This window comes from Crocodylus porosus, unplaced genomic scaffold, assembly GCF_001723895.1.
Source record: "Crocodylus porosus isolate Cpor-Errol unplaced genomic scaffold, CroPor_comp1, whole genome shotgun sequence".
Classification (NCBI taxonomy): Eukaryota; Metazoa; Chordata; order Crocodylia; family Crocodylidae; genus Crocodylus; species Crocodylus porosus.
In genome coordinates, this window is record NW_017728949.1 from 82,494,022 (window position 1) to 82,519,734 (window position 25,713).

General features: G+C 42.9%; 1 long non-coding RNA gene across 1 annotated transcript; it reads left to right on the forward strand.

Moving 5' to 3' along the window:
• Positions 1-9,167: 9,167 nt before the first annotated feature.
• Positions 9,168-24,493, forward strand: LOC109322637. Its single transcript, XR_002104444.1, has 3 exons — positions 9,168-9,180; positions 13,797-13,800; positions 24,411-24,493. It is a non-coding gene; the product is annotated as an uncharacterized LOC109322637 (long non-coding RNA).
• The last annotated feature ends 1,220 nt before the right edge of the window (positions 24,494-25,713 follow it).

Consider the following 25,713-nt stretch of genomic DNA (forward strand, 5'->3'; position numbering starts at 1 on the left):
AGGGGCAGATCCTGGGGACAAGCGGCCATCATCCCAGCCTCTAGCCACTCCCCTGTGGGTGCATATGCTGCAGTGAGTGCAGTGGGCAGAAGGCTCCCCCAGGGGCAATGGCAACCCATGCTCCCTTGGCATGGGTGGCTCTCCCTTCAGCAGGAAGTGTTCAGGGCCAGCAGGGTTGGCATGCAGCCCTGGCCCCACTACAGGCAACTCTGACTCTGTGCCCATGTGGAGACAGGGCTAGGCCCAGGCATAGGGACTGGGTGGTGGGAGATCTGGGATGGGGGCCAGGTCAGGGGTCCCTGGCTGCTGGTGCAACACAGACCTTCCTCCCAGGCCCAGGTGGGGGCCTTCTGTTGGGTGGTGAGTGACTGCCAGGGTGCAGGTGGAGCTAGGATTGGGGCCCAGGGAGCAGGTAGCATGGAGGCCCAGGGTCAGAACACTGTCCAGCACCTGGCAGTCATCAGCCATGGCCTGCATTGCCGAGACCAGGATGGTGTTCTGTTCCCACAGGGCCTCCACCTGCTCGTGCTTCAAGACTAGGAAATGTGCCCAGAACACCTGGCCTGCCCAGTCCCACACCTCCTTGTGCCAGTCCCATGCCTCCTCATGGCAATGTCCTTCATCTGCCAGCTGTCCTGGCAGGCTATGTCCTCCACTCACCAGGCCCCAGTTTCCCCCAGCCAGTCCACCAACACCGTGACCATGTAGTCCAGGTGGAGGGTCCTATCCAGGGTCCTCCCTGGCAGGGCCAGTGTATCCACAGAGCCCTGGCTATGAGAGGCAGTGACCCTGAGGCTGCATGCCAGCTGCCAAAGGTAGCCTCTCCCCCATGTGCAGCTGCAGGACCTGTAGAGCCATGAGACAGAAGCTGTTTGTGAGAGTTTGCAGTATTTCAGAGATAAGACGCTCTGTACCAGGGGCTATGTGGTGCCCTACCTCAGATTGGGGATTGGACATGCATGGGTGGCCAGGGACCATGGTGGGTCAGCCTGGCTGTCCTGGGTCCAGGTGGCTGCCAGCCAAACCCCCCATGCCCACGCACTCCCCTGGGGCTGGCAGGCTGCTGGGTGCTGGCTGTGGGCAGCCTGCCTCCCTCATCCCGTTCCCATGGTGGGGTAGGCCAGGGTCCTGGAAGCATCTGCTACTGTGGCTCCAGGTCCTACTCCCTCCCCTTCCTTCTGCAGGCCAACCACTCTTCTGCCCACAGCACCCAGGCTTAGGGGGCTCAGGCTCCCAGATGACTGGGATGAGGAGCAGCCCATGCCCCTTCCCTCTCTATAAGGGTCTTCTCCCGGGAGACACCTCAGGACTAGCCCCCCCATGCCGCAGCTGGGACCAAGTGTGACCCTGCTGTGTGTGTCACAGGCAGTATGTTAGGAGCTGTTTGCACAGTCTGAGAGGTGCCCAACCCACTACACCCTGCTGCTGGTGATGGCCATCATGTCCCGGGTACACCTGCACACTTGGTACAAGACCCTGAGCTATGATGGCATGGGGGGGCAAGCACGGGCTGCCCCGCAACCTCTGCCACCACCTGGAGGGTTGCCAGTGGCTAGGCAACACATCCCTGCCCCCCGCAGCTGAGTAGAATATTGCCACTAGCTTTGACTTGTTCCTTGATTTGTGAGAAGCCTATGCCCACTTAGCTGCAGGGACACAGGTTGCTCAATGCCAAAGTTTGCTCAGAGTTTGGTATTGTCTCCTGCCTCCCTGTGTGCTGGGGGGGGGGGGGCGGGGGGAAGGGGACCCAGGGCCAGGGGAGTGCAAGTGGCCTGGGCAGGGGAAGGGGGCAGGGGCTGGGTACAGGGGCAGAGAGGGCTGCCTCCCAATCCATGTGGCCATGACTGGCATGGCTGTCAGCTCCACGCAGTCGTGGCTATCAGTGACAGTGTGTGGCTTCAGGCAGTGTCCTCAGATGGTGGGGCACAGCAGATGGGCACCCGGCCAAGGACCTCCCCTGGGGAGGAGCTGGCACTGCTGGTGGCCAGTGGTGTCATGGTTGGGCCATACCTTGTGGCAGGGGCAAGGGCAGGGGGTGGGGCTGGGGCTGCGGAGCTGTTGTGGTAGGTACCCAAGCTGTTGGTGGAGGGTGCAGCTGGGGACCTCAGCAGGATGGGCTGCTGGATGCCTGGGTGCCAGGCTAGGGCAGGGGCAGGCCACCCATGCTGCTATATACAGCAGGCTGTGGCCTGATCCCAGAGCATGAGTTGCCACATGAAGGACATGGACTTATGGGCACTGCCTGAACAATGTTTGTGGTTGGTGATGCTGACCCACTTTGCCCACAAGGCCTTGACCTTTATGCAGCACTGTCGTGTCGACCAGGCATGCCTGTGCTCCCACATCCAGGATGACAGCCCCTCATAGATGTGGGCATTGGAGCGCCTGTCCTGCTCAAACTGGTACTGCACCTTTGTGTAGCTGTCCCTGTGTGCCAGGTCTGGAGAGCTGCAGCACCCAGCACAGGAGCCCGACACAGAACTGGCAGCCACATGACAGAGGCAATGACCTGCAGCACCTGTGAACTCAGGGCAATCAGCTGGGGGTGGGCGGTGGCCGGGTAGAGCTGGCCAGAAGCTGCCTGCCGCTGGGCCTGGAGGTTGGCAGGCCTGGCTGGAGCCTACAGTAGCCTGGAGGAGCCTGCAGGCATGGACAGTACAGGCTTGGCAGCTGCACAGCAGTGTGGTGCCAGGCAGCGGCACCAGGGTGTATATAAGCTAAGACAGCTGGCTTGCAGCCTGCCTGGGGGACACAGGGGCCTGGAGTGACCTCAGGCTCCCTGCTGGTGTGCCTCAGGACGCCGAGTTTCTGCAGACTTTTAAAGGCATGAGGCAGAGGCTGCCATAGAGGCAGCCCAGCTCTGGTGCAGGAGAGGTTCCCTGCCTCCTGGGGCTAGGCTCAGGCTGGACCTCTAGTGGCAGGGCTGAGCTGGGAGTAAACTCTTCATTTGCATAACTGTGCATATTATGAGTAAGTTTGCTACATGCATTTGCAAGTAGCAAATTTACTCGCAATTAAGCATTTTTACTTCATGGTAAGCATGTGCATGCATAGATGCACCTGGTTACTGTGCAGTAAACTATGCTACTGTTACAAGTGTCTCATGTAGCCCAGTGACCATTTTTAGATGAGGGCATGAAGAAGAATGTTTGCTGAGTCACATATGTGTCTTACTGTTATGCTGTCTCAGCCTGATTTATATGAATGCTATTGAGGTCAGTATGGAAAATTTCCTTTGATAATTAAGCATGCAATACCATATAAGGTGTGCAATCCCTAATGAACCTTCTTCAAAAACACATCATCCTTGTGTTTTTATAAAGAACACAGGCCAACATCAGTGCAATATTCAACAAAGGGTTTGGGGGTTTTTTCAAATCCTGTGTGTGTTGTGTCTACTTAATCATAACTAAGTTTCATCAGAAAACCCTTCCTTTAAAATTTCATAGACAAGGTCTTTTTTGTGATACCTTTTATCAGACCAGCTGTGTACAGCTGTGCCCATCATACATTTCCTGTACTATCACAGCTATAACAACACTCCAAACTGCTGCAATATATAAAAAGTAGTAATTTTTAGGAAAAAAAAGATAGCCGATCAAACTTTACTAGTGCCCTGGGGTGAAACAGGAACCGATACAAATACTTCCCATTCCAAATGGGGAGAACATTCTAGTTTCCCTTCCCTTGTGGAAATTACAAAATGAATTCATCTGGGTCCATCTTTTCTCTCTTAGTTAATACTGGTGCTTTTGACTTCCACTAGATGACCAAGAATCCTAATGCTTTGTTCTCCTAAGCCTAGTTACAAAAAGAACCAATGGAGACCAGGTAAAACTTAGCACATCCATTCTGTACAAGCATACCTCTCTGTATTGTCTGGTTCTGCATAATTTGTGTGCCCATTCTGAGTTCATAGCTAAGTAAAAATTCCCTGAAAAGGCAGCTGCAGATTCTGAGGATTTTATGCCATGCATACTAACTGCAAGAGGATTAGACCTGTTGATGTCCTATATAGAGATTGTTCATCCACCAGTTAAATATAGCTAACCCTGGAGAGGAACAGACATCTCCACTCTGTACCAAAAGAGTACATAATAGAATTTTTAGGAAAAGTAGAGATTGATAAATGTCTTTGAGGTTGTCAATAACATCCCCAAATTAAATTACAAAAGAAAATGTTAGTTTGGCAGAATGTAATTGCTAGAGTGGTTGATATTTTTAGCAAATAATTCTACTTCCAGCACTTTTCCTTTCTCTCCCTGAAACTTAAAACTATTGGGAGTTGCCAGAAGTCTCTCTGTTAATGGGTAGTAGGATGAGCAGTGAGGCAATGATATCTTGGGTAAGTATGACAACATTAATACTTTTCCAAAGCAATTGTGTATTCTGAATATGCCTGGAGCAGCACAGCAACTATGCTAGTAAATTCCTCTCTAAGGGTCTTTCCACTGACTTCAGTGGACTTTAGTTCAAGTCCTTATTCCTTGGGTCAGGACTTGCACAAAAGACATATAAATGCTAAGAAATGATCAGCACTGTAAATGCTCTTGGGAATGAACTGATATAAAAGCACTGCACACGGAAGCACTAGTAGTCTAAATTGATGCCTGCCTTTTATCCATGTGAAAGAGGCAATGTGGGTACACAGCAGTTGAGAAGGAGGTATGAGGGATGCTTAGCTTGATTGAGAAAGGTTAATTACATGTGAAATGAGACTGGGATTCAGACTATGTTTGTTCTAGATTTTGTGTAATGTTATATCAACATTGGGATTCTCTGTTATTCTATTAACAAAACAAACTCATTTTGTTTGGTTTCATTTTACTGTTGTTTTAATCCCACTGAACATTTATACTGTTATTTAATTTTACTAAACATGTGTGGATAGTAAAATACCTACAGAATTAAACTACCCAAGGATATTAAAGTGATCCAGTTCTCATACAGATTTGATCTGCTAATTAGCCACACCAATTTTATGGATCATTGCAGCGCACTTAAAATGTATTGTTATATGTTCATAATCTTTTCATAATGAGCTTTTATTGAGAGCATAGGCCAACTTCAGTGCAATGTTCAACAGAGAGGGTTTTTTTTCAAACCCTGTGTATGTGCCTAGTTAATCATAATTAAGTTCTATAAGAAAAACAATCAGTTAAGACTTATTAAAATAATCTTTTCACCTATATGAAACATAAATTATTTGGGTGAGTTTGAGCAGACATACTATGCTTTTATAATATGAAATGTTAAAAAACCCCTCTCTTATACAATGACTTCTTGCATCCATAGATCTCAGTGCACTTTGTTAAGCAGGTATCACTATTCCCATTTTATAGTTGGGGAAAATAAGGCATAGAAAACTGACCTACATAAATCAGTAAACCAATGGCACAGATGAGAATGTAACACAGGTCTCCTTCTGATGTTCTACCCCAGTATTCATTCCCTCTGGGCAACACTGGCTCCCAAAGCACTTCTATTACATCAAACTGGAACAACAACTATTATCACTTGTAACCAACATGATTTCAACCCTGGCGTTTCAAAACTGCAACACAGATGTGCACATTTTTGATTTACAGAATTATCTCTAGTAATATTTATATATGCCCTAGGGAGCTGTGTGAAATTTATATATAAAACAAGAAAAGAAGCTCAAAAGAGATGAAACTTGGGTTCAAGGCTTACATTTGAGTTTTAATGGCAAATGAGCGAGGATTCCAAATGAGTTGAAATCAGAAATATTGTTTTGAGTGAAAACCACATAACATCTGGGGTTTTTACAGGGTATTGATATTAAAACTACAAATCTGTTAAACTTTGAGATTTTCAATGAAATTTTGCTTTGATTTTGCATTGTTTAACTCTTTACACAGACAAATCAGAGGGAAGTAGAGTTGCAAGAAATCTGAAGCAGTCATCTAGTCCAATGCCCTCCTCAAAGCAGGACCATCCCTACCTAAACCATCCCAAGCAAATGAAGTCCAGCCAAAGCTACAACATAAACTTGTGTGCACTGAAACCAAAGAGATTTGTAATAACATAAAAATAATGTTTGGGCCATTAAAAGCATGGAAAAACTTAAAAAACAACTGATGGCCTGATCCAATAATGTGTTGGGTACTTATATTGAGGTGCCTTTATAGATATGGAATTTTGCTCTGGGTCCATTAGAGATGGATTAGAATTGAAACATTTGCAATTTTGTTTGCATTTACGCAATATTTAATTTCTGATTTCTTTTTCTTATTTTAAAAAATACAGATATTATTTTCACCAAAACATAAAATAAAATTAAACCAGATTATTGTTTCAGGCTTTTAAATACGCAGAATAGTAGAGTGTTAGCTCTGCTTAGGACGGGACTGGTTTGCAAGCCTTGATTTGGAAGTCTTTTACCCTAACTTGGTTTTCTTCAGTATTCAAACTAAAAATAAAAAATTATTGTTCTCTCCCAGAATGTGAAGAGTTCAAATTGGATTCATTTTTTGTTAACATTAAGCACTGATTTTTCATAAACTGAAATTAACTCAATTCAACCAAGGTTCAAGATGGAGGAAAGGACCCTCCCATCTTTCACAAAGAGTTGAGATGAATAAGTTGATGTTATGTATTAATGTACTTCAGTGGTCTCTAATGAGGAAAGTATGCCATGTTCCTTATCATAGTACAGAGGTAGAATTGCATCAGATTTAGCATTTGGAACTGAAGGACCAGGGGAGCCTGAATGGGATTTACCCTTTCATGTGTATCATTCTGTGGATAAGAATGATATTAATTATTCACAGCCAAATATATGTGCATTGTGTTTAATTACCTTCTCATTTCTAACATACAGTAAGCAAAGCCCTACAAAAATATCATAAGGAATGCAGTGTGATTTAGATTCTAATATAAATTCCCAGCACAGCGCTCCTTTTTAAGCTTTAGAGTAAACAAGGGCTTTTTACTTACCATTTCGTTTCATTTCCTGGAGAAAGGCCTTTTGCCAAAAGCGAGAAACAGGCCTCTTGTGATATATCTATAGTAAACAGAATATGAAACTGAATGATGAGTAAATGCACTCTTTAGCTGTAGGATTTAGCAAGGTACCAAGGTAAATCCTATACTGCAAGTGAACCTTGGGAGAGTGTTCAAGTGAAATAAATCATGTTGTTTTCTTTCCAGATCTTCTTTGTACCACACATGTTCTACACTCAGCTGGCTTCAATGGGAAGGATATTTTACTAGCTTCAGTAAAGGATCTCTGCCAAACAAGCCTCAGAGAACCTTTTATACCAATATCATCTCTTTCTTTGAGTTTCCAGTACTTTTGTAGAAACAGAGTGAAGAATGAATTCAACTGTGAAGCAGCAATTCTGTGACATGGTAACAGGGACGTGTAATGGCAATGTGCTGGTCATAACAGAAGCTGTTAAGGGTTTATTTGAAAAAAAAAATGTTTGGCAATTTGTATTTAAACATAAAGGAGAAAATTCTGGACCAGAATTCAGTTATAATAGTTCTTGCTTGTGAAATCAGGTATGTTAACTTCACTGGGGCTATTTGTAGAGCAAATATTTTCCAATAAGAGTAAGGTATGTCTATGCTGAAGTCATAAAAGAGATTGTAATACACTGTAAACATACCCATACTAAACTAGCAAGCAGCACAGAGCACACTATGACCAGTTTTCCCTACCAAGAAGCAGGTTAGATTAATCCAAACTAATCATCTGTGCTGCTGAGGCTAGCTTGGTTATCCTGGTAGCTAGTATCCTGGTAGCTATACTGATGGCCAGTCTGTGGAGTTTTGGGGATCCCTATGTGGTAGCACCTAGTTGCACTGCCCCAGAAGCAGCCTTGGGACCAAACTGTGAATAGAATATCATCCAGGAGGGCAGTAATCTACCTTAATGCTTTCTTTGGAACTGCTCACTTCCCTCTGCACACTGGATCAACTCTGCTAGCCAGCATGTTCAGGGCAGAGTGGGCTTGTTCTTTCCATGAGCACCTACATAGGATGGGAAGTAGCAGCCCAGTGGCTATCCCAAGCACAGACCAGCACTGAGGACAGTCAGTGTAGGAGAGCTTTGCCTCTCATTGGCCCATAGACTTCTTGAGTCAGGTAGAGGTCATCCACGCACGAGACAAAGCTTTGCACCCGCTCAGATTTAGCTGAGTGATCTTCCCACGAGATGTCCGGGTAATTGAAGTCACCCATGACAACCAAGGTCCTGCAGCAAGCGGCCTCAGTCAGTTCCCAGGCGAACTCCTGGTCAAGCTCGGGACTTTGAGTGGGAGGTCTGTAGTAGACTCCCACCGTTGTGTCCCCTGTGCCGAATTCCCCACGAATTTTTACCCAGAGGGTCTCTAGCTGTCCATGCCGGTCGCCAACATCAGCTTGCAGGGACATGTAGCTTTCCTTCACATAGAGAGCTACACCCCCGCCCCTTTTGTCAACACGATCCCTCCTGTATAGGGTACAGTAACAATGGGTAACAATGTACATATGGGTAGCAATGTACATATTTAAGGTCTGCTTGTAGTGGCCTATATTGAAGGAGGAAGCTCCCAGGAGCCTGAAAATTCACAATTGACTTGTTTTGACACTTTTGCCTACTGAATTTAGAAAAGGAAACTCCCACACTCTGCACATGTCTACACAAGATGCTTTAATCTAATGCGCAGTAAAGCATTACCATGTACACATGTGTGGCACTTACTGTGCGTTAGATTAGTTTTATGCACCATTTGCTAGTACTTACAGAGTACTGTGCAGAAAATTCAGGCACATTAAAAAATTGCACATGTAGGCAATTGTCTTCTTACAATCATGCAATAACCTGAAATAAGCATTTTGGTTTATCATGTATCCATTTGACATCACCAAAAATGATCAGTTAGCAGATAAGCAATACCCTTTCAATTCTAAGCTACTTTTAACTCTTCCTCTTTTTCTATCACTAACCTGAAAAATGAAATGCTTTTCCCAAAGCTGGTCTAATGAAAACTTTTGCTGCATCACCTTCTTCAGTATTATTTTTCTAGGCGTTGACAGAGGCTAAAGTCCAAGGAAAAATAAGAGAAAAGAAAAAGAGAAAAAAATCTTAAGCTTTTAAATGGGGCTTAGAAAGAATTTAAGGGCCTAAATCCCAAACTGGAAGTGTTAAAAATACCTGCTCTGCTGTTCCCAGTCCAAGAGGCAGCTCAGTTCAGACAGGTCTCAGCAGCTTAGTGCCCAGTTTCTGAACAGAGTGCCGAAACCAGGCATTCCCTCCCTTAGCTCCTCTGAAGGACTCAATCTTTTAGGCATTCTCACATCATGCCTGGCGGGTTAGGCACTACAAAAAAGTCAGTGGTGACAGGCACTTTGTTTTAAAACATGACTAGAGGAGGAGGTTAGAGCACTTACCCAGGATGTGCAAGGCCCTTGTTCAGTTTACTAAGGGAATTCAACCTCATACCTCCAAGCGAGTACCCTGAACACAGGCTAATGGCTACTCTGGGATGGGAGCATCCTCCAGATAGCCCTTTTATTGGAACTCTGTGCAGAAAGGATTTAAAATTCATTATGTGAAGGAGCATTATGTGAGGGAACAATTACAGTATTCACATGGGAGAGGGGAGACCTGAGCAAGCATTACTTATGCCTGACCAAATAATGGTCTTTAACATGGCACAGTCATTGGGAGACATGGACAGACCATCCCTAAACCCCTTTATGGATCGAGTTCAAAGTGCTTATAATGGAAATGAACTTACTGTGACATTTTTTTCAAATATTAACTAATTATTACTGCCAATACCCTTGTGATGTAGTGACTGCTGAAGGGGCATTGAGAGAGGATAATGCTAAGCAGTTCCTCCAAGGCAAGTGTCAAAGAAAGGGCCAGAGTTGCTGGCTCCAAGTCTTGTATTCAGACCAGTTAATCCATAGGTGTAGGATAGTGTAGCATCATGGATATGTGAATAAAAGAATCTACATTTACACTAACTGGTCCCACAGACTTTAATGAAGCCAGAGCCCTAGCAAAGTACTGCCTGGTTCCCATAGTGTTACCACCAGAAATAAGTTTTGGTTCAAACCACACAAATCAGCAGGTCACCTAGTGGGAGGGAGAGCCAAGCCCACTACACTAGGTGGATGTCATTGTAAACTGAATGCTATTTTTGGAACATCATTTAATAATATCACAAGCATATCTCAGCCAATCAGAATATGGAGCTTCAGTTCTATACCTCATGACATGATATTGTACTAATAACTACTCCAATTAGTGATGGGTGAACCTCAAAAGGTTCATTTTCCTTCAGAAGAGCACTATCTGACCCTTATTAGAACAATCCAAACCTCCTGGGTCTGCAAAATTGGATGGAAAGTCTCAGAAGAATTGATTTTCTTTCTTGAGTCCCAGTACTTTCTGCTTCTAGTCAGGCCGGAAATACCACAAGAACAGGCTTTCTTCGCTTCATTTTACCCTCTATTTGGGCCAAACTCAAGCAGCAAGTAGGTTTAAATGGAAAACAAGGTTCAGGGAGCGTTATCTGAAAGCTAACTCAGCTGCATGGCTTGGCTCATGTTTTGTCCAAGGCGGGGTGACAATTCTTCTAATTTCCCAACCAATCTGACCAATGTTAATCTCTTCCCTGTGCTACTCTGGTTAATGGGGTTAACAATCCATAACGATTATTAATTGAAAAATACAGATAACCATGTAATATTTTAGCACATGCAGTTCTGAACTGACATAAGAGTTTCTGAGAAAACTGAAGCATCTCCAGTCAAACAAAAGGCTGGTTTGTCCTTTGAATACTTTCCCCATGGGTCTTTGCTGTTTGTATTCTTGTCATTTTACCGAAAGTACAAAGAGGAATTGGAGGGAAGGTGTCCAAGCAGGAGTAGAGTGCACATTTGCTTTCTGGTCCATTACGTGTTTTCTTAAATTGAACTTTGCAGAATTCTGATATAGCAATGCCAGGCAAACTGGAGTGTGAACATGTCCCAATCACATCAGCACCAGGGCTAAAATCCAGGCACAATTCCCCTTGATTTCAGTAGGGTCAAGGTATCTGCCTTTGGGTTTCTGAACTTGGGATACATTTGATCCCCCCTTTCACCAATGCTACTGTAAAGTTATTACTTAATTAATTAGAGACAACAGAAGAACAAGAAGTTAAAGAATGAATTGTAGATCACAGAGCCTGCTGTTAGGCACTGGAATAGGCTAATTTAACAATTCGAGGGTCAGTACCTGCAAAAGTAAGGACACAGCTTACAAGCATTTGTACCCAGCTAGTAACAATGTGCACATCAGGATAATGAACTTAAAACAATTGTAATTAACAGGCTAAGACAAAGGATTAAAATTAAAAATGAATGGTGTGGTGCTTGCAGCTTGCTTGTAAAACAGCATTAAGCCAACTTAATCCATTTTAATTCAGAGTGAAACCTACGGTGCAAATGAAATGGATTTGAGGGTCGAGTTCAGCTCCTGAGAAAGTGCGATACATTCACCTGTGACAATTCTTTCTGGAATGATAAAGTAAGGGAAGTCTCTTAAGAACTCTGAGTGACTCCATAAGGTCCCCAGAGATCAGGTGTCAAAGTTGTCTATCAGATGCCTGAAAAGAAAAAAGGGAAGCATTACTCAATGCTATTGTGAGACAGTTGTCATTGACTGATCAGGCCTTTTAAGCAAGCTTTCACAGTCAATGAAACCACCTGAATAGATGAAAGCCAGACAGCTTCTGACAAACAAGAGACTGTGGAATATTCATTGTGCATCTGTGAGGGAAAGATTAATGTATTAGAAATTAAAATGGGACCAGAACGTATGATCTTGCTCTAACACTTGGCCAGACCTGTGTCACCCATTGCTAGTGCCTGAAGTCGACAGACAATTCTGCCAAGGTAACTGAGAATCATTAAGCATCCTGCTATTGTGCATGGTGAATAATAAAACTTTCCCCCTATTCTTTGCCTGGAGCTGACAATGAATAATTCTGGAGCTATTTGCAATGTTAACAGCACCTATCTTGCCCATCCATTCCTTTACGATAAGGATAGAAATATGCATTTCAACAGTCTGTACAGATACTGATTCACAGGCATTTCAAAGGACACCTGTCACTCAAGTGAAGGACCTGTCAGTCTCCAATGTATGATGGTGCCAGGAAAATGGCCAAAAAGATTATCTGTACTTTATTTCTTTTTTTTTCTCAGATTATAACACTGTTACATTTGCCATAAACTGACAAGTGATTTACACTCACAACTGAAATGTGTTTAAGCTAGAAAAAAGCTATTCTCTTAGGCAGCTTTTTTCTTTCAAGGTTTACAACTGTATCAAATATACTATCACAAATGTGATCTAAACCATACCAAATGTCATTATGCTAGATATTAGAAGCATTTAATCTGTTTGCTAAGGTGACATTGATAAAGCTGTATATTTGACGTCAGGACCAGAGTAGCTGAACCTATTTTTAAGAAATAACAAGTTAGTCACAGATCTTGACTAATGTGTTCCCAAAACTTCATCAAATTAGATGGTAAGAACAGATAAAGTTCATTGGGTCCTTATCCAAGAGCCAGGTCCGTTTACATGCAAAGTTATGAAAGTAAATCTGGAGGAACTCTATACTCCAGTGTAAATATGTGAATAAAAGTAACTAAGAGGATAATCTGGCTCTTTCCTGTTTTTTTATTTTGAAAAGCATCATGATTCAGATACCTTTAAAAATGTTTGTAGCTTATTCATCATACACGATTTCAGCAAGAACTAAACTTCCACTCTGGCTTGATCAAAAGTTTTCCATAATACATTTTTTTAGGAATGTGCATGTATTTCTGTCTCTGAACCTACACTTGCTATTGGAAAACACCATGATCTGATGCCAGTGAGGAAAGTCAAGTGTACATCTGAAATAATTCCAATGTGTTGTTTAAACAAGGAGTTGGCAACCTACCACATAGGGCTTTATCTTACCTGACCTGTAAAGTCTGGCTATTTCTGGTGTTTTGGCAGTGAGGGGTTTACAGGTGTGGCAGCAGGTGGGGCAGAAATATTAGTAAATGACATTATCTCAGCCCGCCACTCCTAGTGATTGCCAACTCCTCATTTAACTTATATAGATTCTGAGTAACTAAGATCAGCCCTTCCAGGGTATGGGGAATATCCTTGAGGATAAAAGAAAGTGACTAAGTTAAGAAACTCATGAACATAGGGGCAACTATCTTCCTATTGATTTGTAAACATTATCTAAAACTGGAGTCCAACAGACATTGAAAAATCTAAAGGAGTAAAATAGTGTGTAATTGATTCTGTGATAGCAAAACACCAGTTATTTTTGTTGAGAGGGCACTTTTTTCTTTAATGACTACTCTCATGCGTTACAGGAATCAGTAGAAAGTGGTCCTTAGCTGGAATGGCAGGATGGGGAGTGAGAGAGTGTCCGTTTCTTCTCTCTTCTCAGATACAGTTTTACTGAGTCCAATTATGATCAGAAAGAAAAACACTAACAAATAAGTCTAAATATGTAATGAAGAGAGAAGGCTTTTCTGGAAATCTTTTACAGAAACCTCCTTTGGTCAGAAACATTAATTGCTTGAACCTGGTTATTTGTATGCACACTTGCACTGGGATGCTTTGTCCCATTCAGTACTATTGGCAATGTTATTACCAAACAGACTTTGCATCCTTTATAACCCATGGTCTCATATAAAGCTGATCTACAAAGGAAATACCATGAAAATATATTGATGTGTCCCTCCCCTTTTTTTGTTTCTATTTGATACAGAAAGGCCAGATTGGTTTTTCTCTGTTTGATTTTCACATTAGTAGTCTTAGTCTTGTACTCTGTTTTTTTTCCTAGAAAGTACTGTGGGCAACAGAGCAATTGAAAAGGGATGTGATTTGACATAGATGCTTGATGGGAGAGGTAGCAGCTGTCAGAGTTCAATATGAAACTTTCAGAAGTAGAGACAGTGAAATGGTCTGTTCCCAGTAAATCAGATTGACCCCAAACCAGACCATCTCAGAGCATGATGTGAAACTCACCTTTTCCAGCAACTGTCCCTGATATTAAGGGCTTACTGGGCAATGATGATGCTGAACATACAAAGGTGTTTTTAAAAAATCATAGAAAACAAATAAGTAAAAGATAACTGAACTGAGGAGTGGAAGAGAATTTGCTCCCTTATATATTAAAATGGTCTGATTGCTAATTCAGTAACTGGTGCCTAGATACCAAGGTAGTAGGTATGCTAGAAATGGGTAGATGGGTAAATAAAATGCACTTACTGGAAGGGCAAGAGTGACAGCTATTGAGTCTCAACCATCATTAGTTCCTCCAGGACTTGAGTTTTCAGTCTTCAAATCACTTATCCAAAAGTAGACTTTGTTGGCTCTTTATTATGTATGAAACCTAAAAGAACCCATCCCAGCATGGTATAGTTGGCACCAGTATTTAAGAAAAAAGAAGTTAAAGGAAATAGTAAAAATTAAGGGAAAGTTTTGGAATGTCTCCAAGGAACTATGCACTTTCATTCAGCCTCAGAAATAAATACGTACATCTACATAGCCCATATTTCACAAAATGTGGGTTAATGAGATGAATCAGAATATTCATTTATAACTTTGCAGTTGTTTATATTCAGGATGAAAACTTTGCCGAGGAAAGAAACAAGCTCACTGGTGACACAGAGGCCCTTAGTATTATTCAAATCCTAGCTTAGTTCACAAGTGAAAATGAGGGTGCAGATAGAAGTGCAGCTCCCCACTGTAACTGAGAAGGGTTTGCATGAAGCATTCTGAGTTACAGCGATCCCCCAGAACAAACAGAAGTTCACTGTTGGTTGGGGGGGGCAGGGGAGGTGGGGAGAGGATAGGAGAATCTAGCTGCTGGCTCGGAGCCTGCAACTAGTTTCCCCCCCTCCTCTCTCCCAGTCTATTCCCGTTTTCAGAATGGGAGGGGTGAAATGGAGCAGAAAGAGCTCATTCTAGGGGTTACCCGACTGGCAATGGAGGGTAGAATGGGCGAATTGGAGCCTCTCCCACCTCAGGGGGGCTCTGATACACTACCCCACTCTCCAGTTGGGGCTGAGCCCCCCCCCCGATTGCATTCCCTCTGCTTTTTTCCCTCTTCCTATTCTGAAAACAGGCTGGGAGGCAACACAGACAGAAGTTACAGAAGATGCTTTGTTCTGAAACATTTTTATCTGACCCTTAGACTGAGCTGCACTTCTGTCTGCACCTTCTGCTAAGCTGAAGAACATGGTCTTTAGCAGACAGTCATCCTACATACAGTAGGTACATCATACTTCTTGAGCTGCCTCCCTATTGCTGTGTCAAAGACCACTTCTTTAGTACCAATCCTATTCCTTATTGCTTCTGAGGTCTTGCCAGCTGAGAGGAACCCCACCAGCTGTAACATCCCATGTTCAAGGCCAGCTGCCTTTGTGTACTGACTTCCCTGAAGGGCCACATTTCCACTGTCTTCAATAAGACTGGGAACATGCTGACTCTTTAGGGCAGTACAGAGATCACTCTAGTAGCACAAAATGGAGCCAACAAGCTAGCCCATGATCTGCCAGTAGAGCAACATGGTCTGTCTCCTACCAGATGATATATATTGTGCCATCAGAAGTAAGCATTAGATAGTAGCATCCCAGAGGCACACAGTACCCTCCAGAGCATAACCTTTCAGCTTATCCTGCAAACATGAGATTCTTACTGAAGTAGACATACTTGTCAGTACTGCGCCTCCTTTCACATCAGTTATCTTTACCATGAGCATGGGGGTTAGCTCTACAGGCATCATTAAGTTGTCTTGTTAGAAGAAATAACTGAGGTCCTTTTTCTTCAATAATTTAAAAGTTGTTGCGCTTATTTTCTGTGACCTGTGACCCATTCCGGATATTCACAGGAAAAAAATACACTTCGTTCTCATTTATTGCAAATATTTTCCAGATTATTTGGTTCAAATTCTTCCTCCACAATCTTTCTATTGTAACTTTTAAGCAGACTCTGCAAGTAAAAAGGCTTGAGCTCATGAATGTTCACTTTCTTTCTGAATCAGTAGGCAGACACAAGCATGAAGAAAATACCATAAGATGACTCAGAGTTTCTGTGACTGTGTTCAAGTTCTTTCCATTTTAGAAATAATTTAATTCTGAGTGAAACAAATGCTGATGTGTTATGTGTCTCTTTTGTCATTACTATATGTGCTCTACAAATTATAGGCGTGATTCCATCACACCTGTTCAGGCTGAGTAGCATTTACTTTTCCAAGATAAAAATCAATAGGATCCTTTCTGAAGTAAACAGTTTCATCTGGGATTAACCAGCGTAGCTTTGTTGATTTGGTCTTAGTGAGTTGGCAAGATGGAACCTGAATACAACAAGGCTTGTGGGGCTGGGGTGGCATTGGTGCAGGCACGGGCACTAAAGCACATGGTGGACAGCTCAGAGGTCACGAATTGGAGGCCATAGCAGAAGCGTTCATAGCGTGGCCCTGTTAGATTCCAATGAAGACCTTGTCCCAAGGACACAAAAAATGAATCAAGGCTTGAGTTTTCATTGACACTGGCAGTCATTCACACTGGTGAAAAGTGGGTGTACAATATTTCCCTGTTAATTTGACAATATTTTACACCCATGGGACTCTCACTTTGCTTTGTGGATTATATAAAGCACAAGGCAGGGCCGAATCAGGACCATAGTTTAACCAAAGCTAATTTCAGACAAGACTTTCCAAGGGATCTTAGCTCATCTTATTGATGAGGCTGATGAAAACATGGATTTATGTAATCCCAAAATTCATCTTTTAATTTGAAACCAAAAGTTACTGTGGGGAAAGACAGCTACCAAGCTTCCAGAGTGTGATAGAAGCTCTGTTGAGGAGCAATACTTTTGTATAAACATTTGCATTATATTTTTATCTCCTTTGCTAACTAAAAAAAGTAAGAGCTTTTTTCTCTCTTACCCCACTCCTTTGGGGACCTCACAGTCTGGCATATACAGTACAGCTCATTTCTCTTGGTAACAAGTTACACAGTGACATTAGTTATAAATTGCCTCTCTCTCACCAACCCAGTGTTTTCTGTATTTACACAGTATACTCCAGCAGAAATGCCAGAAATGCTAAATTATGAAAGTGAAGGTTTAGAAGGTATGTATACCACAACATCACCATTGACTACTTCATTCCCAAAACCTCTCCATTAGGCACACCGCCAGTTACAAACTTAACAGAGATTTTGCCTCCTTCACAGATTTGCACTGGATTTTGCCCTAATGTTTTGTTAATGCCTTTTACTGGTTTGTTACCTATTGCTCAGAATAAGAATTTTTCCAGTCTAACCAGTGCCAAATTTAACTCCTCTCCAACCATGAATTGTGGGACTCTTAGAAATCTGTAATGTTGAACATGTATACCCCAAAAACAGAGTGCACTATTTTTTTTCTAACCAAAATTATGAATGCTATTGTTTTTTATTGCTAGCCCCAGGAGAAAATGGACCAAATTCCATCAATAGGTATTTGTGAGTAAACATGCAGTCACTTCTTGGTTTACTTAGTAAATAGAAAACAAACAATGGGGATGAGAAATATAACATAAAACACAGAAGTTTTCTTTTTTAAATTGCTTCAAAGACTTTGCACTATAACAAACAGCTACCAAGCTTCCAGATGACAAAGCAGGAATGGCATTGACAATAATGATAGCATCAACCATGACAGCAGCAATAGTAGTTAAATGAAATGATCTCCTCATGTTTTGACTGTTGGCTTTCTGGTGACGTGGCTTTGAGTCCTGGCTGGGGATTTAAATTCCAAACCTGATTTCCATGAGTTTCCTCATATCATTAGTGGTGGGGAGGGCTGTTGCCTTCTAGGCAGAACAAAGATGTTTTCAAAATGCCATTGCTCAGGGAAAAAAAGTGTGTGTGGGAGAAAAGGAGTAGGAGACAATCTTGTGAGTTAGAGGAGAACATGGCAAAATAAGGCGGATATCTCTAGAGAGAAAATTATACCACTAATCTGACTCCCTTCCCCTCCCTGCTTCTAGTTTTTAGGGATGCACTTGGAACAAATTTGCTATTAAATGTTCTCAGTGCATTCAATAACATCTGGTTCTCTTTATGGTTGGTACTTATCTCTAATGTAATCAAGTGCAGCTAATGGCAAATATTTAGACTATTAAGGGCTGGCTAAAAATTGAGATCTGCCACACAAAGTTTGCAAAAGCTCCAGAAGTACAGCACAGTGTGGTTCACCCCTTAAAGTGGAACCCAGTGTTGCAATCCACACACAGGCAAGATTTCCAGATTATATTTGCATGTGCCACAGGTACAGGATCAGAACCAAAGTTAAAGTGATGGTAGATGACATCTTAACGTTCCATATTTATTCTCCCTTAGTGAGTCCCATAAAAAGCGTATTCACTATAAAAGGCAGAGCAAGAGTTTTATTACTATGAATGCTTTAAACTTGACTGTGTGGCTGAAAAATCATACTGTGTTCTTTTTGCTTTGTATATCATCAGTAACAGGAAAGATTTTGGAATCAGGACCTGATAATTTCATGGTTGGTGTGTTTGGTAGAAAAGAAGGCAACTTCTAATGCTGCTATATATTGGCTATGGAGTTCCAGTAGGTAAAACAGGGTCTATTTCTTTAGGTAGTAGTATACAAGGAAAATCATAGAGATTCCTGTAACATCTAATAAGACCGTCATTCCCCAGAGTTTTAGGATCAGAGGGCAATGACCCTTGCGTAGCCACAAAGGTGCTGTGGACCCTGGGAAAAGAAACTGCTACCCTTTGTGTAGTCAAGAATGGTGATGATTTTTCTTCTACATTAGAAATCCCTGAATGTTAATGTGTTGTTATTTCTCAACTATTAAGTTGGTGAACTGAATGGTGGTGAACTGAAAATTCTGAAGTCCATCCAGTGGGTGCTTTAATGCTAGCATTTGCCATATGACATGCAAAATTGCACAGGAAAAGGATATATTGCTATTGGTATGTCAGAAGGGAAAGTTCTTAAGAGAAGCATCTGGGAACCCATAGATAATTTTCAGTGCGTCCCAATACTTAATTTACCATATTTTTCTGGTAGTTCTATAATCCTGCATCAGAAGTCAGCGCCCTTGGTATTACATTGCCAACATTTATTTCTCTCTTATGTTTCTGGTTCCAATTTTGAGTGTGTTTTCTGTGTATGTTTCTGTCCATAATTTCATTCTTACAACAAAAGAACCAAAAACTAAGAACCCTGCACATTTACAGGCTACATTTCCCTACCATCATGTGACAAATGTTTTCCTTGATGAGAAATATTTATAGCAGTCAGGTTGAGCTGTAGTTGTGAGCATAGTTTTATGTTTGTTGTTTAAAACTTTCTTGATGAAGTTTAATTAATGTAAAAGACGCTGCATTACCATGGGACATACATGTCTCCATTTATCCCAGACTAGGTACAATGATAGCAGTGCCATATACTTCTTGCTTTTCAACCCATATATCAACCTATAAGCCATTACTAAGGGAGACTAAAATGTGGAGGTACATATTCCTTCCAGTTTTGTAAATCCTTTTCTTGCTATTGTTGCAGAATTCATCCAGTCTCACATGCCTTCCCCCTTCTCCCTTTTATGCAACATCACACTGATGTACCACTTCTGCTTCAGAGAGAATAAAGAGAGGTAGCTCAGCAACCATACCCAACCAGTTCTTGAGTTTTGCTGAGAATGCCAGCAAAGTTGCCAACAAATGCCACTTACAGTTGTGATGATAGTGTTGGAGACAAGTCAGGTAGGAGCTGCACTGGCCACCCACTCATGGCCACCAAATCAACAATGGTAATAAGTTACAATCTGAATCAGTAAAGTCTATTAAAAGTTTTATTTTATATGAGATCTTGCACAGCAATTTAGTTTTTCACAGACAGCCAGGAATGGACATATTTGAAATTTCCAGTGATCCTGATTTGAGACATTTTGACTCTACTAATTTTGAAATATGATGATAGGTAAACATCTTTTAATGAGAAAACATAAAATGGCTATGTTTTGCACTCAGAAATTAAGTTTTTAATTGAAAAAAATGGCTACCTTTGAAAATTTAACATACAAAGAAATGCTCAGAAATGATCTTCAAAGTTTTAAGATGTTTCATGTCATTTTACTCAATGTTGGGCTACACCAGTGGTAGCAACCTTTCTGGCTGTGTCCACATAAGCATGGATGTTTGTTTCCCCAGGTACAAGAAGCAGTGGCAGATTTTGTGCTGCTGCTACTTGTCCCCGGGGAACACGTGTGCCATGAGCCCTCTTGGCATGCAGCAGGTTACTCTGGGTGGGGTGCAGGACGATGGGGCCAGCAATTGTGCTGGCTCCAGCAGCCTTACCGGGGTTCCTGGGGGCCTTGGGGAGCTGCAGCCATGGCAGTCCTGCCACTCAGAGACTGGATGGCAGCTGGAGCATAACTCCAGCAGGTCAGGCTCCAGTTTTGGGTAGAGCATGCTGCTCCCTCATGTGCTGCCCCTTAATTTTTCTGCACAGGTTGTTTTGACCCTGGGATCAACCAGTGTCAATGCCCCTCCCCCTCCCCCCGCTCTCTTGCAGCATGGCGAATACCTGAGTGTGCAGTGTGTGGTGCTGCAGACAGGTCCGCGGCATCACATACTTCATGGCCGCGCTCATCTGGATACGGCCTCTGTGATGACACCCAGAATGACTTGGTTTGTGTTTGAGGCAGGCCAGTGCTTAGACCCAGCCTTTGCCCCCACTTTTCCCTGCCACCCAGCTACAGCATGCGCAAAGCTCCCCACAGCCCGGTAGTTGTATGGCACAGGCAAGTCTCCTGATGCCAAAGCCTCCAGGCCCCCAGCTGTGGCATGGAGTGGGTGAACACCGTCAGAGACCCCTGGGTCTGTAGATCTGATCCAATGGGTCTATACACTGAATCTGGTCCATGGGCTGTAAGGTTGCCAACCCCTGAGCTAGACTGATTCAAACCTCATATTTGTTTTGTCTAAAACGTTTGTATTTATGTATTTATCAGATGTATGTCCTGCTCTATCCCAAAGGGCTCAAAGCAACTTACAATAGAGAACACTTTTTATTATGTAATGAGTATTTACAAGCTCATAAGCTCATTTTGTGGGTTGGGGCCCTTGGATAATTTTAAGAAGTGTTTTGAAAAGGTTTTTGAAAAGCAACTATCTAGAGCTTTGCCTACCGTAGCCACTATAATATTTATAAGATTTGTTTAAAAAAAACTCTTAGGGTACAGCAAGTCCTGATTTTCTGACTTGCCAAGCCCCCACCATTCCTGTTTGTCAGCAGGACCTAAAGACTCTTGTGTTTGCCAAAAAAAGGCCCTTAAAGTCCAGGTCTTTAAGTTCAGGCATGAACTCAGAGCTACACCAGCTTAATATTCAGGACAGACTACAGGCCCTTGGCTACCTGTGAGCGCAACATGAAACTTGGCACTCAGGCTGCCAGAACAAATTCAAATGCTCAACTCAAATATTATTTGGGCTGTTTATAAATTAAAACCAGTGAAGGAAAGATCCAGATCAGGTCTGCTTCAGTTGCATTGGAATCTTTCTCCCTTGACATGCAGCCCCATCAGTATAGGTAGGAGTCAATCATAGACGAGAATCTAAGAGAAGGATGCATTCGTTGTTTGCCAAGGGCTTGCCAGTCCTTCTAACCCATTTGGAGAAAACAATTTATATAGAATCAGAGCTGGATCCAAAGCACATAGAAGTGAGAGAGTGATGACTTCCATGGCTTTGGTATCAGGCTTTTACTTCCTTTTTCAAGCTTCATTATTTTAGGAACTCTAAATTGTGCCGAGCTGAATCATGGCATAGATGGCATCTTCCCTTTCCCCAGATACTGGTCTAGACAATCACCCCTCCTTTAGCATATGTTCCAAATGGAGAATTTCTTACCAAAGTGTCCACAAGGATATGATTACCTGCATCATGTGTTTGCCTCTCCACTCCCAAACCTTGTGCATCTCCAGAAATCAGCCCAGATAAGTATAAGGATGATCTTTGCCATGGGACCACAAGTATCATACCCTTTGCTTTTGGTATTACACTACACTTCTTCTTCCTGGCCCACCATATTTTCATCCTTTTTCCTTATGTGGACTTTACTTCATGAAAAGAAGGCTATGTTTAGGGTGAGACAGGGTCCAGCTTCCCTAGAAAGAGTCTTTTCTCAGCTTTTAAAGCAACCCAGATAAACATTTGATGACTATAGATCCCTATCTCTAGGAAAGATACTCAGTAGTGCAAGATACTTCCCTTTGGTTTTTAAAAAAAGAAGCTGTTTTACCTTACTCCATTGACAACAACAAGGTATTACAAAGGTGATACTGACTAAATACAGATGAAATGGGGACTGGTATATCTTCTGAGGTTAGAAAATTTTCTGTCACCAGATAAAACATTGCTTTTTATATGAATGTTGCTTGATTTTTACTATGTAAAACCCTGTTCAACTTAATTACATGCCTGCATCATTGCTTTCTTGTGTTTAGAACCCAAAGGAAACCCCCCAAGCAAAAGAATAACCTCAAACAGCTGGAAATGGATGCAACTTGAAATTCAACATGCCTTGAAATGTAAGGTTGTTAAAGTACATACTATAATATAAAAACTAAGAATAAGATAGGTTTTTCAAAATTATTATATTAACCTGGCAGTCCATATGTTCATGTCTTAATGTGATAAGTAGGTAAAATTTCATCTGAAACATACCATATATACATAACTGTCTTAACAAGACATGACATTGACTTTAGCAAGGCTTTTGATACCCTCTCCCACAGCATTCCACAGTCTGGCAAGCAAGCTGTGGAAGTATGGGTTGGATGAATGGACTGTAAGGTGGATAGAAAGGTGGCTGGACTGCCAGGCTTAATGTGTAGTAATCAATGACTCAGTGTCTACCTGGTAGCCAGTATCAAGTGGAGTGCCCCAGAGGTTGGTTCTGGGGTCAGTTTTGTTCAATATCTTCATTAACAGCCTGGAAGATGGGACAGATTGCACCCTCAGCAAGTTAGTGAATGACACCAACCTGGGGGTGTAGTAGATACCCTGAAGGGTAGGGCTAGGATGCACTAGATACATTGCAGGATTGGGCCAAAAGAAATCTCATGGGGCATGTCCACACATGCAGGCACATGCATTTGCAGCAGCTCATATAGGAGCAGCACAAATCTGTGCCAGGGATTTTGCCTTAGTGCACATGCCTGTTCATGCACTTTGGTGTGAGGCAAGTTGTGCCAGCTGAGGCAAAATGATCCTGCCCAGCTCCTCCTGGATCTGCTGCCAGGGGGAGCTAGCGGCTGGGGCCAGCACCTGTGCTGGCCCCAGCAGTATAAAAACCTTGCCCTCAGGAGCTTCTGAGGCCCAGCCAGTTGGTATCTGGGGACACTAGCCCCTTTGACTAGCTGAACTGCTGAAGCAGCCCTAACCTAGAATGGCCCCTGCACCCTCTACCCACTGCAGCAGTCTGATTAAAATGATAAGTAAATTATAAATAATGGGCATAGAGTTCTGTTTGTTAGCCAGAGTGTATTACCCTTTACAAAAAAAGAGAAAAGGGTTATCCTAGGCTAGAGATAGGATTTATTTTTCCCTCAGGAGATCCAAGTTTGGATTTTTGCTGCTATAGGATGATATAGTGTGGAAGTCCTGTGGAAGCCACACATCATATCCTAGTGGAAGAAACTGCTTCCTGTTGCAATGATTCTTTTGGTTGATTCAGGAATAGGGCTGAATGTTCTGAAGGTAATTGCATCACGTCAAGGACCTTAGGTTAGTTACTATGGCAAAGACTTGAAGGTGAGTGGAATAAACAGGAAACAGGAAAAAGTCCCCAGGACCCAAAAGTTATGCCCCCAGTAGAATTAAAGTTGTGATGTGTAGCATTAATTTTAATTGATTTAAGACAATCTAGCTAACTTAGATAACAGTAACAGTGAACATGTGGAGGCTCTCATTTCAGAGCTGGGTGCACAATCCCAACTGGGGACCCAGGGTATGCTTTCATTGCTGTTGCCTAAAGTAAAAGAATTAATTAGGGGGCTAAGAAACATGATTTAAGAGAAAAGGTTGAAAGAAGTAGGATTATTGGGCACTTCTTTATGTGCTCCAGGGTGGGGAGGGTGGTGATTTAATTAGAGCAGTGGTTTGCAACCTTTTTATGGTGAAAATCACTTTTTGTAAGTAAAAGGCACCCCAGGATCTACTGCCCCTGCCCCGCCCCCTACCCTGCCCTGCCCTGCCCCCAACCTGCTGTTCTGCCTCCTGGACAAGCCACCATTCACCAAGCCCGGCCCGGGCAGCAGGAGGCATGGCTCAGCCCAGCTACGTGTGTCCTGCCACTCCCAGGAGTGGAGCCTGTGACAGACTGAGATTGACTGTAAGAGGCTCCACAATTGACCAGTCAGTCGAGATCAACTGGTTGGCAATCACTGTGTGGTCACCACAGAGTAACTCCAAGAACCGCTTTAGTTAAAGCACCATTGTGTCTTGTTTATCAGCGTCCCTGCTGTTAAAAATGGTGACGGGGTTCAAACACCTCTGCTGCCATTTTTAAGTGCAGAGATGCTGATCCATGAGATACAGGAGGCTGCTGGAGCATGGCAATTGCCACACTACAGCAGACTCGGTTAATTCAGTGTGCTCCAACACATGAATTCCAGCATGTTGGAGCCCATTTAGTCTGGGGAAGAGAAGACTCAGGGGAGAGTTGCCAACAGTCTTCTCTGGACAGTGATTATAAAGAGATGGAGACGGACTTTTCTTTGTAGGTATGCAAGATGGGACTAGGAGCAGTGGCCTCAAATCACAGCAGAGGAAATTAGGTTGGAGATCAGGCAGAATTTTCTGACTATAAGGTTGGTTAAGCATTGGCAAAGGCTATTTAGAGAAGTTGTGGAATTTCCATCCCTGGAAATTTTCAAGAGCAGATTAGAGAGATGCTTGACTGGGACAGTTTAGTCAGGGATTATTCTGCCTTAAGCAGGGCACTGGACTGGATGATTTCATGAGGTCTCTTCCAGCCCTACTTCCTATGATCCTCAGTGCTACTGCATCCTCACTGTTTTTGTTACCCAAGCTAATATATATTTACTTATCTGCTAGAACCACATTTTTGGCTGCGGTACAGCCAGGCTCCCTGAAGAGACAGAAAATTTCCTGCTTCCAGGGAAATGAGGAGATTTTCAAAATTGGCTAATTTATAGAAGCATGAATCCCTCTGATTTTCTATAGAATTTGTGTTCCTAAAGTTTCCAGACATTTTATAAAATAGCTCATTAAAAAATTGTGATGCATAGAAAAGTAGTTCCCAAACTTTTTGGACCCACAGACCACTGTCAACCCTCAATATTTCTAAGGGCACCTCTACATGCGTAGGTAAAGGCACACTGGGATCTAATGCATGATCCACACAATTGCATCTCCTGCCATGCTACACATGGCAAGAGGCATGACTGTGGGATTGCAAATCAGATCCCATCATGCATTACTGCCAGTGTAGGGGGGCAAGAAGCAAGTTCTGGTGGATGGAGAACTCAGCTGATGGGGCTCCCAGCCACCAGGGCCCCACAGCTGGGCCCCTGCAGCTGGGAATTACAGCAGCTGTGGTCTTCCAGCTGCTGCATGGGGTCTCCACATGGTTGGGAGCTGTATC